The sequence below is a fragment of the Labeo rohita genome, chromosome 7, assembly GCF_022985175.1.
Source record: "Labeo rohita strain BAU-BD-2019 chromosome 7, IGBB_LRoh.1.0, whole genome shotgun sequence".
In the NCBI taxonomy this organism is placed as follows: domain Eukaryota; kingdom Metazoa; phylum Chordata; class Actinopteri; order Cypriniformes; family Cyprinidae; genus Labeo; species Labeo rohita.
Genome location: NC_066875.1, coordinates 22344851 through 22363960, shown reverse-complemented (window position 1 = coordinate 22363960; position 19110 = coordinate 22344851).

The following is a 19110-nucleotide window of genomic DNA, read 5'->3' as shown; positions in this document are numbered from 1 at the left end:
TTTTCCAGATGAAGTTCTTAGCACGGCATATAACTAATCAAAATGCTAGTTTTTATATATTTATGGTAGGAAATTTACAAAATATCTTTATGGAACATGATCTTTACTTAATATCCTAATGACTTTTGGCATAAAAGAAAAATCAATAATTTTGACCCATACAATGTGTTTTTGGCTACTGCTACAAATATACCCATGCTACTTCAGACTGGTTTTGCGGTCCAGGGTCAGATTAATTGTTCACATTAATTAAGTCACATTATTATTATTATTATTATTATTATTAATAATAATAATTTACTAAATTATGTTTTTAAGCAAAAAAAAAAAAAAAAGTATATATATATATATATATATATATATATATATATACTGTTATATACATACATACGTACATATACTGCTATATACATACATACTGTTGTAACAATTTGTTGTAACAATGTAAGCAATAAGGTATTCAAAGACTTATTTGAAGGTATAGGTGAGTTACAACTCACCCTGTGCTACAAGACCCCTCTGTTTTAAAGCTGACTGTATCTTTTACAGTACTACAATTTTTCTAAGGTTACACAGTGTTTCGCACATACAATCACAGCAGAGTAGCTCACAAAAACTCATTTTGAAAATAGGTCATTATGTTGTAAGACCATTACTCTGGTCATCATGTCAGAGCTTAATTGTAGGTTAGGTCTATAATTATGGTATCCATTACTGGCCTGCTAATTGGAATGTCTACTCGTACCATTGTGCTTTGTTGATTGAAATTGGTATTCTACTAAAACTGCAGTTTGACCCACTTCTTTTCCATTTGTGGCTTAAGGTTGAGGCAGGAAAGTCTCTTTTTGTGTGAATGTGGATCATGCTGAAAAATAAAACTGATCTAATATCGCTGTTCAGCATCCCATTTGAAGTCTATCAAGAGAAATGCAAAACACTCCATTTAGATGGAGAGAGTTTAATGAGATGAAAATAATTTTCTTCTCACTGTTCGGTGTTGTTTGTGCACCACCGATACAATAAAGGAAGACAATACTGATTGTTCGCTAAAAAAATGATTTCCTTAGGCATGTTTATGATTTCAGGTCCCACAGTCTCAGGTTGAGGAAGTGTTGTGTTGTGTTCATTAAGAACAGCTCCTGGTCATATTCAGCGCGTGCTCTATTCCTGTCGTTACGGCAAGAAATCTCAAACATGATCCTCTCTCCATCAGCCATTTGGCTGGGGATATAGTGAACAATCAATTCAGTCAGATTATTAGCCCGTCTAATAATTGAATTGAGCTGTCGCTCGGGTAATGGATTCACTGCTCACACGGTCGCTTCAGCCAAGCCTGGTTTAAAGAAGTGTGAGAGAGAGAAGTAGCGAAGGAGGGCGGGGGTGTGGATGGAATAGAAAAAAGCAAAAAGAAGCAGAGCGACAACGTTGGCAGTGATACCTCAGGATGGCAGAGCAATCAGATCCGTGTCAGTTTTTAATCAGGTTCCTCGGAGGCACAAATTAGCCGTCACATAAGGAAAATGTCTTGCTTTGCCTTTCCGTAGCACAATTGCATGTACTGTATCAACTTACAATTTTACATCTGAGGAGAGCCTGTTGAGATTTCTCGGGAGGATTCCATGGCACGATTTGAGCAGTTTGTCTTATTAACTTTCCACCAGAGATTATACGACAGTGGCAGCATTGTTTTGAAGTAACACATTAAAAGACCTGCTAGACTAAAGCCACCATTTAATATGTCTAAAAAGACAAAGATGAACACGTCTTTTATCATTCATTTGCACAAACAAATGGCTGCCAGTATCAACTGCACAGGCTTACTGGGGCACAGTTGGGTAAATAAAATCAGACACCCATGCCAATGTACATCCCAGCAGCCGAATCAAACACGTTCCACCACGGCTTGGATTCCGACACACTTCAGAACCATTACTATTGCTCCGTCTCCGCTGTTTTGATCATGCATTCGCTGCAGAAACAGAGGAAGCAGCCAGACATATGTACTCTTTGATATAATATCCATTTTGTCTAACCCTATTTTAATCCATTACGAGACACTGATATCTGTTGGTGGATCAGAGACCTGGCGGGGGTCTCCGAACAGAGCACGGAGAGGAGCTGATTACTCACTCTATTGCGGTGGGAGTTCAAATGAAAGAAAAACAGAACAACCTCAGTCACAGTAATGGAGTGGTACATCTGACACCTTATCAGTTGGAGGTGCTCATCAGAGAGAGCTTGCTTTATTTTCTTTAAGAGATTTTCCACAGATATGCTTGCGAGTGGGGTGCCGCCTTTCTACTTCTGTGTGATTCTGGAAACATGGGGTCCTTGCTCTTTATCAGGTCATGTCACATCAGACGAGACACGGAGAGACTGTGAACAAGCAAACAAACAGTCATGTTTTTCTTAATCTTGCTTTGTAAAGTTTGAAGTTTTTGAACTCACTCTTTTCTCACTTGTGGTCTGTGACTTTTTCTCCAGAAAATCAGAAAAGACCCCGTAAGAAGAGTTACACAAAAATATGCCAGGAGCTTCATCTTCATAATGAACCTTGTCATTCTAAATGGAAAATATACAAGCAAGAGGAAGCTCTATGAATAATTTAATGAGGAAATCATGAGGAAGGCCTTTCACATTACTGCAAATGATTACTTTTTTCTGCTGATACGAGTCTTTATGATGAAACTGGCTAATTGCTGGTGCAGCTGGATGACAGTTTCACTCTCAGGCATATATGCTAATAAGGAAAGATTTCAGTAGCGTCATTTAAGCGACAGAGAACTCTTTGAAAGAGCACAATGAACTTCTATAGAAACCTTTGTCTCCTCAATGACAGTGTGCACCGACACTTGCTTCCTAAATAGACCATTAAAGCCTGAGAGCTTATTTTGTACAAGCCCTACATGGAAATTACTGCAAGTGTATATGTATAACAAATGTAACATCCTTCAGAAAGACTTCCAAAAGAAAGAAACAGTTCACAACTGTTAGTCATAGACTTAGACTTACCAAAAGTAAGCTTTCTGTTATCATTTACTCACCCTCATATCGTTCCAAACTTTTAAAGAATAAAGAAGTCCATACACTGAGGCCGTTTACACTAGTGAAAATGTTTTTGTTTTAAAACAGCATTTTAAAATGAAAACCATCCTCGTCTACACGACCGTTTTAACTGCGTTCCAGAAACAATCTCTGTCTACACTACACAACTGAAAACGCATGTCACGTGACCATTCACGCAGGTACAACCATAGACATGTATAGGTAGATGCCCTGTTATTTAGATGGCGGATGCGTACGTGCTTGAAGCAGTCAAATGGGGAATCTACCTATACATATCTATGGGCACAACAATGAGCATGATGTAATTGTTTACACAGTCAAGGATACGCACAGCAAATGAGGGCAGCCACACCATCATTTTCAAAAGTCTCCGTTTTGGTCCATGTACAATGAAACTAAACAAGGGGTCTGCAGCGTTTTCGTTTTTGAGGGTTGAAAACGCTGGACTAGTGTAAACGATAGGCGTAACCGTAGCAAAAGTTACGTGTTTTAAAACGAAAACATTAAAAAGCATTAGTGTAAATGCAACAACAAAATCCTGTGTTGTTCTGGAACTCATTGACTTTAATTGTACCTGCTAAAACAGTTGAAACAGCTTTTGAAATAGCTTTGTGTGTTCCAGTCATACAGGCTGGACCAACATGAGAGTAAGTAAATGATGACAGAATTTCATTCATGAGTGAGTTCCTTTAATCTATTTTCACTTTGCCACTCAAGCTAAGTATTAGCCTCTATTTGCTGCTTAGAGTCCTTAAATTTAAATAGGTAAGAGTGAGGCCGGCTTTAGACAGCTGGCAATGAGTGCAGGACATTGGCAGGTATAGCGGATATAATTGAATAGGGCTGTGCTGCAGCAGCTAATGGAAAGGAAACAGGCTGCTGGGCTCAAATGGGAATCTTTGCCACCATACGGAGGACTCCTGCTGCTATGGTGATATCCAGTAAATAGGATTGAGCCTATTGGGGTCCGTCTACTGGATGCCATGGAGTCTCCCCAGCCCTACGGCCATGTGTCACCCACTAATCTGATCACAAGAAGCATGATACCCTGAGACCACTTCTGAGGGCATACAAGGAGAATGATAACATGCTCCAACAAATGGTTCGGCTAGGCAAAGCAAATATGGCATATGCACAACATTACTAGCACTCATTTTAATATTTTGCTTATTTTTCTCAAATTAGTGATTGCTATGAGGTAATTCAGCTTTATGACATTCTTTAGATCTGTGCTTTAGGGCTATATGAACAAATGTAGTAGCAGACCAACCTTTCTCTCTCTCTGTGTTTTTTTTTTTTTTTTTTTTTTTATTATTAAAGCCACAGTATGTATTTTTTATTGCTAGAGGGTGCATATTCAAAACAACCAAAGAAACAAAGGCGTAATTTGATGACGCCGTGATTGAATGTGGAATCATGGGACTTGTCAGCCAGCTCAATCCGACGGGACTCGGGGAGAAATCATGTTCATGGATGAGCTAATGTATTAAAGATTTATTAATGTCACTGTAGTATGAAGCAGGGCGGGGCTGAAAGCCATAACAGTGAAACGAGGCCACTAGTGATTATGAGAAATGAGCACGACACATGGCTTGAAAGCAGCGGAGCTTTCTTTATACCACAGTCGACCGCTTATGCTCCTTCTGGTCATGTCTGTGTGGGGTAAAGCACCACTGTTTTATCATACCAGATACATCTGAGAGTGTTAAAAGTGCTGTTATAATGCTACTCTATGCACCTGTCTCTAATAAAATGTGTGACATATTAAAGATTCTTTGGCATTTGTATGTTTTCCACAAAATAAAACCAGAAATCAAGAGTGTATGACATTAGTGGCAGGTGACACAATGACAAAGGTCAAGACACTAGATAAATTTGCTTATTTCAATGGATTTAAACATTCTTGGAAACAGTTAATGTAATATAATGTAATACTATCGCTGTCAAAATTAGCGTGTTAACGCAGGCAATTACAATTGAAGTCAAAAGTTTACATACACCTTGCAGAATCTGCAAAATGTTAATTATTTTGCCAAAATAAAAGGGATCATACAAAATGCATGTTATTTTTTATTTAGTACTGACCTGAATAAGACATTTCACATAAAAGACATTTACATGTACTCCACAAGAGAAAATAATAGTTGAATTTATAGAATTTATGTTGAATTTATGTGTTGTTACCTGAATGACCCACAGCTGTGTTTTTTTGCCTAGTGATAGTTGTTCATGAGTCCCTTGTTTGTCCTGAACAGTTAAACTGGCCGCTGTTCTTCAGAAAAATCCTTCAGGTCCCACAAATTCTTTGGTTTTTCAGCATTTTTGTGTATTTGAAACCTTTCCAAAAATGACTATGATTTCGAGACCCATCTTTTCACATGAGGACAACTGAAGATTGAATGTGAAATTATTGAAATATGAAACTTTTGGGATTAATCATGATTAATCTTGATTAATTTCAGAAAAATGTGCAGTTAATTAGTTAGTTTCTTTTTTAATCGATTGACACCACTAGTAAGTACACGTCAACAAAATATATAACACTGTTCAAATGATTTTTTGATATTTTATTCAATAAATTTGAAATCTTAAAAAACCTACAACTAGTTGGCATTGCATTGACTTTATTATTAAGACAGTGTATCACAGACCAGCACACACGCTCTGACTTATAGCCTCCGGATAGTCTTCTTTTATTGTTTCTGGCAATTTGGTTGTTATAATTCAGTCTTGTGAGCATAGCCCCGAAATTACATAAGGAATAAACTAGTTCCTGTAAGCTCTAGGTGATGTTGATTATACTTTGATGAAAACTAGGTCTTGGCCCCAGGCAAGCATTTAGTAAAAATTAGTTTATCCGACACTGTCCATCATAAATTGAGGGCTTTCTTTTTCAACTCTACCAAGTGTAGTATAGTGCTTTTTTCTATCATTTTTTTAAATCTTGTAAGAAGTACATAGGAAGTTTCACTTCAATTTTGATCCTAGCTTGTCCAGACATCATGTTCTGTTCTACAAGCTAGTTCGTAGGTCCATCAAAACTGAGCTAGTGTTCTCACTGTCTAATTTTCCTGTTCTTAGGTTTCCTCTCTGTCAAAAGAATGAAATGTGCAATGGGTAATACTAAGGATTTCTCTGTTTTTTGCACATGAAGATATTTGATTTTACAGATGGATAGCGTCAAATCTAAAAGAGACAGAGAACTGGTTGAGTAGCATTGATCTATTACACGCCTACCATCTCTCTCTCTTTCTTTCTCACTCTATCCATCTTCCCTCATGTATATTCACAGACAGTACATATCACCTTGTACCTTTAATTTATTTCTGCTTTCACTGTGCTCGAGTCTTAAAGTCGTAATCAGCCACACCGAGGCTCAAAGGCCTTTCAGATAACAATAAAACGCACAGCCATATGCTTGTTTTCATGGTTACCATGGATATTGATGCACTAGCAATCAACATACCTTTCCCCCCAAAAGTAATCATCTTTTTTCATGTTTCAGTAATTTTTTTTTTTCTCATTGACATCCATTTGTCATTTATGTCTTAGGATTAGGATTTTATTATAAAAGGCTCCTATATATAGTGGAAATTCATAAGTCCTTTATCATGTCTCCAGTTTATTGAACAATGTCCCGTTTTGCTTAAAGTCTGAGCTGAGCGAGTTACCAGCTGTCACTGTCTTAAACAAGGCGGATGAGATTTGCACTTCCTTTCAAACACCATCCTGGAGTCACCTCAGACAGTGTCTGGGCCATACCTGTCACTCATTTGCCTTGTTTTTTCACTAAAGTTTCCCCTCACCCAGTAGGGGACACTCAATCGAGCTATGCTGTCACAACCTATTGCCCCTCCAGTCCAACTCATCCATCAATCTGATCAGACACGACCCACCGCCGAGCCAAAGACGCATGATCTCCTCCGAAATTCATCTGCCGGTTAGTGCTGCCACAATTAGATTCCCTGTAACACTGTGCCAGCTATCGCTAAACATCCTTAAAGCTGAGCTTAATGACTGTAAGCAGGTAAATGTCTCCTGAAACTAAAATGAGAGTTATACAACCAAACCATGAGGACTATTAACATTTAGTTCAGATTTCAACATAAAAAGCTTCTGAGCAATTCAGTTTTTTGTTCTTCCATCCCATAACAACCAGAGGGATGCAACAGGCCAAGGTTTCAGCATTCAGAAATCCCTGTTTCAGACTGAAGGGGATCGAGCCATCCAGGGCCAGCTGGCGTGCTCTAACGCTCATTTGCAATGCCAAGAAGTGGCATGGGGCATTTCCTTAGTGACAAGGCTGGACCACCGTGGCTAATCACTAGACAGCTTGGATAAAAATTGGAGCGTTATTTGCAGGAAAAGAAGAACCCGACACCCCAGATTGGAGAGCGGCATGTCACCCTCACTTGTGCTTTCTCTTAATTTCATTTTAAAAAAAATTGTAGAGCCAATATGCAGACGGATGAGGTTTATGTGTAATACGTGTGATATTAGCATGTGGTCTCCCTAGTTCACTTCCAGAACAAAAATTTACAGATAATTTGCTCACCCCCTTGACATCCAAGATGTTCATGTCTTTCTTTCTTCAGTTGATAAGAAATTATGTTTCTTGACGAAAACATTTCAGGAATTATCTATATATATATAGTGGACTTCAATGGTGCCCCCAAGTTTGACCTTCCAAAATGTAGTTTAAATGCAGCTTTAAACGGCTCTAAATGATCCCAGCCGAGGAAGAAGGGTCTTATCTAGCGAAATGATCTGTCATTTTCTAAACAAATTGACAATTTATACTTTTTAACTTCAAACGCTCGTCTTGTCTATGTCTGCGTGAGCTTTTTTTTCCCGGTTCAAGACAGTTAGGGTATGTCGATAAAACTCCCATGTTGTTTTCTTCCCAAAATTCAAAATTGTCCTACATCTCTGCAGAAGTACCGACCCAGTGTTTACAAAGTGAACATGCAAAGGAGATCAAACGCCCTTCACAAAAAAAAAAAAAAAAAAAAAAAGTAAAACAGCGATGTAGGACAATTTTGAAGTTAAAGAAGAAAACGATATGGGAGTTTTTCAACATACCCTAACTGTATTGACCCGGATTACAAATTACAAAAATTGTCAAAAAATTCTCTAGATAAGACCCTTCTTCCTTGGCTGGGATCGTTTAGAGCCATTTGTAGCTGCATTTAAACTGCATTTTCGCAAGCACCATTGAAGTCCACTAAATGGAGAAAATTCCTGAAATGTTTTCCACAAGGAACATAATTTCTTTATGACTGAAGAAAGAAAGACATGAACATCTTGGATCACAAAGGGGTGAGTAAATTACCTGTAAATTTTTGTTCTGGAAGTGAACTAATCTTTTAAAAGGGTAGCTCTCCCAAAAATGAAAATTATGTCTCTATTTACTCACCTTCACGTTGTTGCAAATCTATATAACTTTATTTTCCCCATGGAATACAAGAGAAGGTATTTTGAACATGTTGAGGCCCAAACAACATGGTTAATGGACCCCATTAACTTTCATTATGTGTACATATAGAAATGTAATATACTATATCCCTGCAATAAAGGAGACCTATTATGTCCCTTTCTACAACATGTAATATAAGTCTCAGGTGTCCCCAGACTGTGCCTGTAACGTTTCAGAACAAAATACACTTATATCTTTTTAAAAATGCCTATTTTGCACACACTGTTTTCGTGCATGTCTCTTTAAATGCAAATGAGCTGATGCTCCCCGCCCCCTTTTCCAGAACAGTGCCTTTACAGCTCATACCTCAGATATTCTGCCAAAAAACATCTGTTTGGTTTTGATTATCATGTCTATCGTGCTGAAATCATGCGTTTTAAAGCCATATCAGTTTAAACTGCTGATCTACGGTTTTCTGAGTGCACATCTGAAACACACACACAGAAAGCAGCTGCCACACGGCATGTGAGTACTAAACTAAGTTCTCTTTCATGTCTTATTGTACTTGAACTTTCAAATACACAGAAGTTTATGTTAAAAACATACAAGAGTTACAGTTGCTTATGTCTGTGAAAGTAAACATCTGTGAAAGAAAAGGCATGTTTATACTAGATCTGTGTGGCAGTAGCGTAATATACAGTAAATAGATAAATAAATCCACTATGATATTATTTATTTTAGTTTTATATATAGTTTTTTTATTTTTATTTCTTTTCTACATTTTAAATAACCATATTTGTCTGGGGCAGATATATGTTACTATATTAAATATTTCCAGTTTCTAAAAGGTTTCAGATATTATTAATGATGATTTAATAAAATTTAATATTTGTACATATTACATTTGCATATTGGCTGGCAATGGAGAATACAGTAGAAAAAAAAGACTTTTCTATTATCTTCTTTTATGTTTTACAGAAAAAAAAAAAAAAAAAAAAAAAAAAACAAGTCTTACAGCTTTGACATGAGGGAGAGAAATGATGATATAATTTCAATTTTAAGTGTAAGTTAATTGACTTTTTAGTATGTCCTCTCTTAACCTGTCTTGTCCCACACACAACATTTGCATGGCTTTTATGCTCCAACTCGTCAAAACAGAGCAAACAAAGAGGAAGGACAAAGGCGAAGCCTCTGGCTGATCCCGGTCACTTTAGTTCAGATTCACTGAGGTGGCTCTCTCCTTTCATCTCTCTATTTCTCATTATAAGAGCACAGGGCTGCTATGCAAACTATACTGGTGTTAATCTGCTGTTCATAATGCCTCTCATCCTACTGTTATTTCAACAGGCAGATGATAGAGAGGTGAAAACTCATTCGAGGCTCTGTTAGTTGATTGCTTGACTGTGCCATGTCTCATGGAAAAAAGAATCTAGCATTTCAGTGTATCTCTTTGTCTCTGCACTTAATCTCATACTACATGCAAATCGGGTGATTTGTACTCTTTTATGGCTAAATCTTTTTTCATTCCTTTCTTGTCGAAATGCATTTAAACTCAATCCAAACAAGAAAGCTCACATATATCAAGATTTAAATGCCTTCCCTTAATGAAATGGGCAAAAACAGGTTTTTAAGCTTGCCAGCTTTGTTCGTGTTTCTCAGTTGTGTTTTATGCCCCCTCAGCATATTGCAACATTTGTCAACACCTGCGTCATGTTCTCAGTTTCCACAGAAGAGTGAAACTACCCAGTAAACATACAGTGAGTGTCTGAGAGGGAAGCTTATAAGGGTGAACCTGAACCAGATGGTGAAATAAAATGCCTCACAGCAGCACAGCAAGATGGCTCAAATCATATTTGAAATTCATCATAGTGATTTGGATTTGTAACAGTGGATCAAAGTAAAAGACTATGTAATTGTGTGCAACTACATGCATGTGTGTGGACATGACCATATGCATTTGTGTATGTTTGTGAAACGTAATGACTTACAGGAATCTTTGTGATAAACACACATAATTGTTTGTTTATGATATAAAGTAAACATATTAAAACAGATTGATCTAGACAATTATTATGTAATATTCGATCAGACATAACTATAGCATCATTGCCTGATGTTAACCACATATACGCCTGTGGATGTGATGTTTTAAGAAAAGCCATTAGCAATACTGGTAATAGTGAGTCACATATGGAAGATGGAAACTGATCCATTTAAGTAACCAAGTTACCAGCTTCTTTTAATTTTGTCAATGGCAGTACTCAATGCTCAGAGGTTAAAGGTCTGGGTCAAGATTGGCCACAGATGTCCAAGCTCTAAAAGGTGATTTTAGTCTAATAAGAGTTCTTAAACTGGTCAACTCCCCCGCTCAGAGGGGTCAAGGGCACAGTGTAGCAAATAACACAAAATCTAAAGATCTGCACTTTCCAGTGCCATTTAAAAAATGCATGTTGTGTTATACTGGCATTGATCTTGACTGAAATGGCCACATATGTGACACAAATGCTTTGGCCGGTCCAACTGAATTTTTGTCCACATTCTCTAAGGGAACCAAAACAAAATAATTGGATCATTTAATTACTTTCAGGGACACTCAAATGAGTTCAATCTATCAAGGTCTCAAGACCTTGTTTGTGGCCTCTGTGTTTAATTCGGTCTGGATAAAACACCAGGTGACTTGCAATACACATGGCTAAGCTAAATTAACAATTGATCTTCACCCCCATGAGCACAAACAACCATTTTGTGTTGCCAGTGAATAGGTGTAACTTGCAAAGCAATCACTTCATTGAAGCTTGATGGAAAAATGTCAGGTGGTTGATATTCAAAATAAACAAACAAACAATACTTTCAACACAATGCATACATCTTTTCTAAATAAAAAATAAAGGTTAGGTGATGATGAATTTCTCTAAAAACACCTCGTGGCTATTAAAGCATACAGCGTACATACACTCTACAAAATGCTGGGTTATTTTTTTTTAATCCAAATGCGGAGTTCAACTTGTTGGGTCATTTTATTGGGTTATTTTTAATATTTTTTACCCAAGTGCTTTTCTGTAACTAAGTTGCTGGGTCATTTTTAACGCTGGGTTATTATTTTTCTACCCAATTGCTGGGTTGAGCCTGTCTCTGACGAAACAACCCAGCTGCTGAGTTACAGTCAGTGCACAGGCTTTTTGAGTCCTCTACAGAAAAGGTTCACAACGCTGCCGATTTGGTGCACTTCTTCAGTGAAATAAAGGTTTGTATACATTTTATGTCATTTATCGTATTGTATTATATTACGCAACACAACATAAGGATGACGTCAGTCAGCTGTCAGTCACTTTGCATGATGGAAATGCCTTTTGCATAAAATAAATGGATTTTATTCATTATAGTACTGGAGTTTAATTTAATTTGATGTTAAAATATGTTCTCTAATGTCAGTACTGTTTGTTTATGGGTAGGTTTTGGAGTCAGTCAAAGCATTAAGCTACGAGTGAAACGCAAGGCTGCAGTCTGAAGTTTGCAGTTACCCCGGTGAACAGTAGCCCTTCACCGGCTCAGATTTTGGCGACACATCGGCACAAGAATTAGCGCTATTTTGGTAAAAAGCGATTACGGAGAATGGTTAAATACACTAAACTTAAAATGCTACTTGTGAATGTTACATTTTTTATGTCTAAAATGCTTGTTAAACGAGTTTAAATGTATGCAATATTGTAAACAATGCTGTATTCACCCAAATAAATTACATTTGTCTTGCATTTTGTCTATGTGTTCTTGCTTAATAATAAATGTTCATCTTTTGATTATTACTGTTGCCTTCAGTAATTCTTTGTGTGTGTGTTTTCTAAATAAGTTCTGGTCTATTTTAAGCCAGCAATATCATAATTTTTTAAACAGTAGTTGACTTAAATAAAATAACCCAGCATGTTTGGTAAAAACATTTAACCCAACTAGCTGGGTCAAAATAACCCAACATGTGTTCTGTACAATATTTACCCAGCGCTGGGTTGCCAAATAACCCAAATTGGGTTGTTTTTCAACCCAACCTTTTTTTTTTTTTTAGAGTAAATTTAATAAACTTAATAATTTACCTTCAGCATGAAAAGTATATGGCTTACACTAGCTTACATTAGAAAAAAAAATGAGAGCATTTGTTTGCATTTACAAATTAGGGAATATTATTACATCAGTCTATATTTACTAATATGCAAACAGTGCAGCCCAATATGAGTCAGGGCATCTATCTACAACACAAACACCCTTCTGGCAACATTTACTTACATTAAGAATAACAAATAAAATAATAAAAATATATCCATCCAAAATAACATTCACTGCATTATGTAGCATTAACTGCACTCATACTAATTATGGAGGATTTTTGTAGCATTAACATGTGTTGTGATGTGCAATCACTTACTTATTCTGCTATAAAGTGTTACATTTCTTCTTGTTTGTTTATGCATCCTGCTGTATTATGATATCAATAATAAATTACAACATTTCATTTTTTGAATGTGGAGCTACTTGATTAGAAGTCCTGTTCATTTTCATCACTGTGATTGGGTTGGAGGCTGGACACCGGATTAAAGGATGCAAGAGATCAGAGTAAGGAGAAAAAAAAAACATGGATTTATCACTCAGACACTCAGTGTTCACAATCTAGGCACATTTTAATACTTTATAGGAAGTTTTTTTGAAATGTCAATGCTCAGACTCAACACACATGGTGAGATCTAATAATGTACGGCTATATTTAAACGAAACTGTTAAACAATCCATAAATAGAATATAATTTAATATTTGAATACATTTTGCTTAAGTTAAGTAAATAGTTAACTTTTGACATGTGTGAACATTTCAGACTGTAGAGTGTGAACATCAGACGAGTAAATATGTATTAATGCTCTCCACATGTGCTGATATTATTCTAGGATAGTACATCAGAAACATCTGACTGTTTGTAATCCAAATGTGCTGATGTAACTTCCTGTCAACACACAAGACTATGAATGAATCATGGCCTTGTTCTGTTGAAAGTCTGCAGACAGCATCTATACACAATGATGATTCCAGCCATCTGGGTCGGAGAAAGAGCATGTCTGATTGGTTTGAATAGGAAAGCTGGACATTGCCTGGAGGTCTCGCCAAAAGAAACTCAACTGATTGTGAGCACCACATTCTTGGAAATGCTTCAGTTAGGACACTCATGCAGAGCTCATTCACGAAGCCCCATTATCTATACTCCTGTCTCTGCCTGGTCTTAATCAAAGTCTAATTATCTTTAATTTTTCTCTTTTCATGAATGTCTTGTTAAATGGACAGATTTTCTATAATAATCTCAACAGTCTTTTCAACTGTGTTTTATCTCTGCCTCGAGATTGACATCATATGGATCTTGTTAGCTAGGCCCGGACAGAAGGCTACTTACTATTTGAGGAAATTGAATTGGAGGATGGGTCACCGCAGATACCATTGAGAAAATTAAATTGAGTCATGAGCGGTTGTAAAAAGGAATATTTTTATCATGACAAAAGCACTATGTCATTATTTAGTGTAGTATTATTTCCTAACGGTATTCTGCTGTTGATTTCCCTACCTCTGTCATGGTCAATAGATCTTTTTTGCTGCTTTTAATGGGGACAGATTAAACTTTGTCCTGGAGAAAATGATATTGTCAATGTGGATTCTCCATCAAATGTCCCATTTAGCTCTCTATTAGGTTTAATCTGTGTCTGGGAAAGCAGCCCTTCTAGTATCAATGCACAGTAAACACACCTTGTCTGTTTTCCTGTATTGTGTCCAGGCCTCGTGTAGCAAGTTTAATATCCTGTTCGTATTTATCAATGTCATAATGCAATTACTCACAACAAAACATAGTCAAAGCCGGCCGTCTCTGAAGGAAGATGAAATTCTCGTAAACACGAGCTGGGTCTGCCATTTCTGAGAGGAAGTGGGGGTTAAGAAGTGGGCACGTCTCATCCGCTCTCAAGAACAGACAGGAGAGCCCTGTTTTAGACAGCAGGACACTAGTCTTACAGATTGGTATCAAGCGGCGAGCTAGCGTGTCACATCCAAAGGACATCTACAAGACAGACCATATAAATTTTACATAAAGTGTGCCCTTCTCTTTAGCAGCAGAGACAACAGTGTTGATGAAGCGCTTTCAGCCCTCCTCCACAACTCCCTTCACCACCCTCCCTAATTCTTATTTAGCAGAAAAGAGAAGCCAAACACTGCTTGTGGCTGGCAGCGCTTTGAATCGGCTGGACGGCTGGTAACAAATTAGGGGATGTCAGTGTGGGAAATGGGCTGGCCAGGATGATTAGTGTTGTTTTACAATCTGGTAAGGTTTGACCTTTCAGGGCTGCCATCATTCTAAACCCAAGTGAACTTGAGAGGGGGACCAGATGTAAAATGGGGCTTGTTAAATATCCGTCAGTCTGTCGGCCTGCGCCTTAAACGTCGATTCATTTCACGCTCTTTTGTTTTCTTTCCTCCCTGAGTTGAAACTCATCCTCATTTGATCGCAACACGAGGCATCCAGAGAAATGACATTGTCAATACCCCCAAGTAACAGCAGTCTGCCACCTATGGAATGAAAACAGATGATGTGTCAACAGATGGAACTTAGCACTAAAGACATGATGGAATTTCTGTCTCCGTAACTCTGGCTCAAAAGATACACTTTAATGAAGAAAATTAGAAGCTGCAAGATGGATGTTCGTGATGCTTCAGGAATCATACATCAATGATGACCCCAAGTAGCCCTCTTTTGGTTTTGGCTGTCATGGCTGAAGGATAAAACAGAGACATTTAAAGCAGCCAGATAGCTATATATTAGCTAAAACGACTAAACTCGACGCCCGAAAAACTGGAGACCTGCAGGCAACGGGGCTGACACTGTGGACCGTGGGCTTTCTGCCAGTGTGATGCGATATAGTCAGAGTGTTCTCTCACTCACTGCCAGCTGCAAGAGCAGAGGCAACAAAGATTCCCCTGTGACCCACACAGCAGCAGATTCAGAAAAAGATGGACGCCGCAGGCCCTAACCCCTGCCAGCGTTAATTGCCTTAAATTATTCAATTGCATCTGAAGCCAAAGAGGGTGCAGCACGCTGGGCGTGCAGCTGCAGGGGAGAGCTTACGTGGTCCCGGCCCCTCGCTCACGTTCACTGCCTGCTCTCTGCTCTCCACGGCACCACAATAAGAACAGAGGAGAAAAACCGAACGGCCCATCATTCACCTTCAGCCGGGCTGGGAGAGTTGAGGCGACGGAAAGCCAAAGTATAGCTCAAAGATTTAAAAGTTTCAAAAACAGACAAGTGTTTGTTTGTTTATTTAAATATATGTACATTCAAATCTTTGTTTGCTTGTTTGTTCAAATGTCCACTTTATTCATTCATTCATTCATGTGTTTTTTGGCAATCGATTAATCCCACCTGACATAAAAAAATTTTAATTATACTTTTCAATAATTTCACATTTAATCTTCAAATTAATGTAGAAACGACATGAAGAAAGTATATTTTTAATATTTAATGCCATATTTTTTTATGACTGAAGGCAAGTATCACTAATACCAACTGATTTTTTTCCTAACCACTCCCAATCATTGACTATAGCCATTAAACATTACAGTATAATTGAAAGCTATCACCTTATATTTATTAGACTTGAAAAAAGATCTTGTAATTTAAGTGAACTTCTTCACATAACAATCTTCACATAACAATCTTCACATAAACCCAATGTCATATAGCCAACCATGCCCTTCAGCAGGAAAATATAGCCTCATTTAATAAAGTTATCAAACACTAAATTCTAAATTAAATCAAGATAAAAAATAAAACTACAGAAGTTATTGATTTCCTGTTTTTATTTTTGTCATTTGATTAACAGACATCACAGCAGCTAGTTATTAGGATATTTTGGCTGCTGTTACATTAAAAGCTGCCACTGCTGAACTTGAAGCGGGTCTGACACTGCTTTAAATGTGACTCGTAAATAATAAAAACTTACATGCACAGTTTTAAGGCAGCTTTAATCATCTTTTTGTAACTTCATGACTTAACTGATGACATAGCATACTCGTAGTTTCACTTGGGTTTAAATATGATACAGCATTTTAATATAACGTTGTATACAGGAAAATTAGTTTTTACTGACATATGGCCTGACAACATCTCATCTGACCTCAGTCTACTGATGTTATTCTGAAGCTCTTCGTCACTGGTACCATTTCCATGTTGGAGTGTGCGTCTGAAAACTCTCCCATTTGATGTGCTTGCAAAGATGTTCCACGTCTAAACAAACGCAATTTGTTAGCATTCGTTAGTGGGGTGGCTAACCCTTGCCCCGCACCTGCGTTAATTATGTTAAATATTTTTAACGCATTAAAATGAAAAAAAAAAAAAATAAATAAATAAATAAATAAAAAAATAAAATAATAAAATAAAATAAAATAAAATAAAATAATCGCCTGTTCACGCGCTAATTTTGACAACACTAGGTTGTCTGTTCAAATATCCACTTTATTCATTCATACAAATATCCGTTTGTTTAAATGTGCAGTTGTTTGTGCATTTGTTTGTTCAACCGTGAGTTTGTTTGTTTGATTGAATATTTTATTTGTTCACTCAAATGTTTGTTCATTCAAATGTGCATTTGTTTGTTCACCTTTTGCATGCATTCAATACATCTAATGTATGTGTGTTTGTTTGTTCAAATGTGTTATTTTAAGTGTGCGTTTGTTTGTTTAAATGTTTGTTTATTAGTTTGTTCAAACATGGTCAAATGTGTGTTATCCTTGTTTGTGTGTTTAAATGTCCACTTCACTCGTCCATTCGTTCATTTAAATGTGTTCATTAAAATGTGCATTTGTTTAAGTTGTTTGTTTAAATGTGAGCTTGTTTGTTTGTTGAATGTGTTTTGTTTGTTCACTCAAATGTTTGTTCATTTAAATCTGCATTTGTTCGTTCGTCTTATGCATGCATTTAATACATCTAATGTATGTTTGATTGTTCAAATGTGTTATTTTAAGTCTGCGTTTGTTTGTTTAAATGTTTGTTTATTAGTTTGTTCAAACATGGTCAAATGTGTGTTATTTCAAAAAGATTTCTACATTCAAATCCTTGTTTGTGTGTTCAAATGTCCACTTCATTCATTCATTCATTCAAACATGGTCAAATGTTTGTTATCCTTGTTTGTGTGTTTAAATGTCCACTTCACTCGTTCATTCATTCATTTAAATGTGTGTTCATTAAAATGCGTGTTTGTGTTAAGTTGTTTGTTTAAATGTGAGTTTGTTTGCTTGAACGAATGTATTTTGTTTGTTCACTCAAATGTTTGTTCATTCAAATCTGCATTTGTTTGTTCGTCTTATGCATGTATTTAATACATCTAATGTATGTCTGATTGCTTGCTTGTTCAAATGTGTTATTTAAAGTGTGTTTGTTTATTTGTTTAAATGTGTGTTTAATAGTTTGTTCAAATATGTTCCAATGTGTTATTTCAAAAAGATTTGTACATTCAAACATTTGTTTCTTTGTTCAAATGTCCACTTCATTCACTCACTCACTCACTCGTTCAGATGTGTATTTGTTTGTTTAAATGTGAGTTTGTTCGTACGAATGCTTTGTTTGTTCATTCAAATTTGTTCATTCAAATCTGTTTGTTTGTTCAACTTATGCATGCATTTGTCTAATGTATGTCTGTTTGCTTATTTGTTTAAATGCTTTTTATTTAAAGCGTGCACTTGTTTGTTTGTTTGTTTAAATGTGTGTATTAATTTGTTCAAATATGTTCAGATGTGTTATTTTAAATGTGGTTTTTTTTAATATTTGTAAATTTAAATCACTGTTTGTTCAAATGACCACTTTATTCATTCATTAAATGTTTGTTCAATGTGAGTTTATTTCTTTGTCTTATGCATACATTTGTCTAATGTGTCTAATGTTTGCTCGTTTGTTCACATGTGCTATTTCAAGTGTGTGTTTGTTTAATGTGTTTATTAGTTTGTTCAAATATATTCAAATGTGTGTTAAAATGTAACTCATGACAAATGCTTGTTTATTTTTACTGAGCTTATTCAAATATGTTTGTTTGTTCATTTAAAGTTCAATTAATTTGCTCATTCCTTCAAATTTGCGTTATTTCAGGTGTGTTCATTTGTTTAAATGATCATTCACACATCTAAATGTGAATTCACTGACTCACGTCTCCCTTCCTTCCTACACTGAATCTAAAGTGTATACTTCAATGTCTGGGATTTCACCCTGTGACCCTCCACTGCCATGGCAACAATGCTCTCCCCAGCATCTCCCTTTCTGACCTGCTAAAATAAACAATTTTGGGATAGCAGATTTTCAAATCTCTTGTTACACATAGTCTAAGCACAAAGCCAAACTTTAAATTCATATTGTAAATTCAAAGCCATTACAAACAACATGGTTTTCTGAGAAAGAGGCACAAACTTTTGCGCATACTTATGTATGTATGAGCGCATTCATAATTCATGGATATTTCTTCCATGCAGGCTATATGAATGCAGCCAGAGTAAAAGGGAAACATTTCATCATGTCCCATTATCTACGTAAGAAGGGAAACTGTGGTTCATTCAGACATGATAAATTT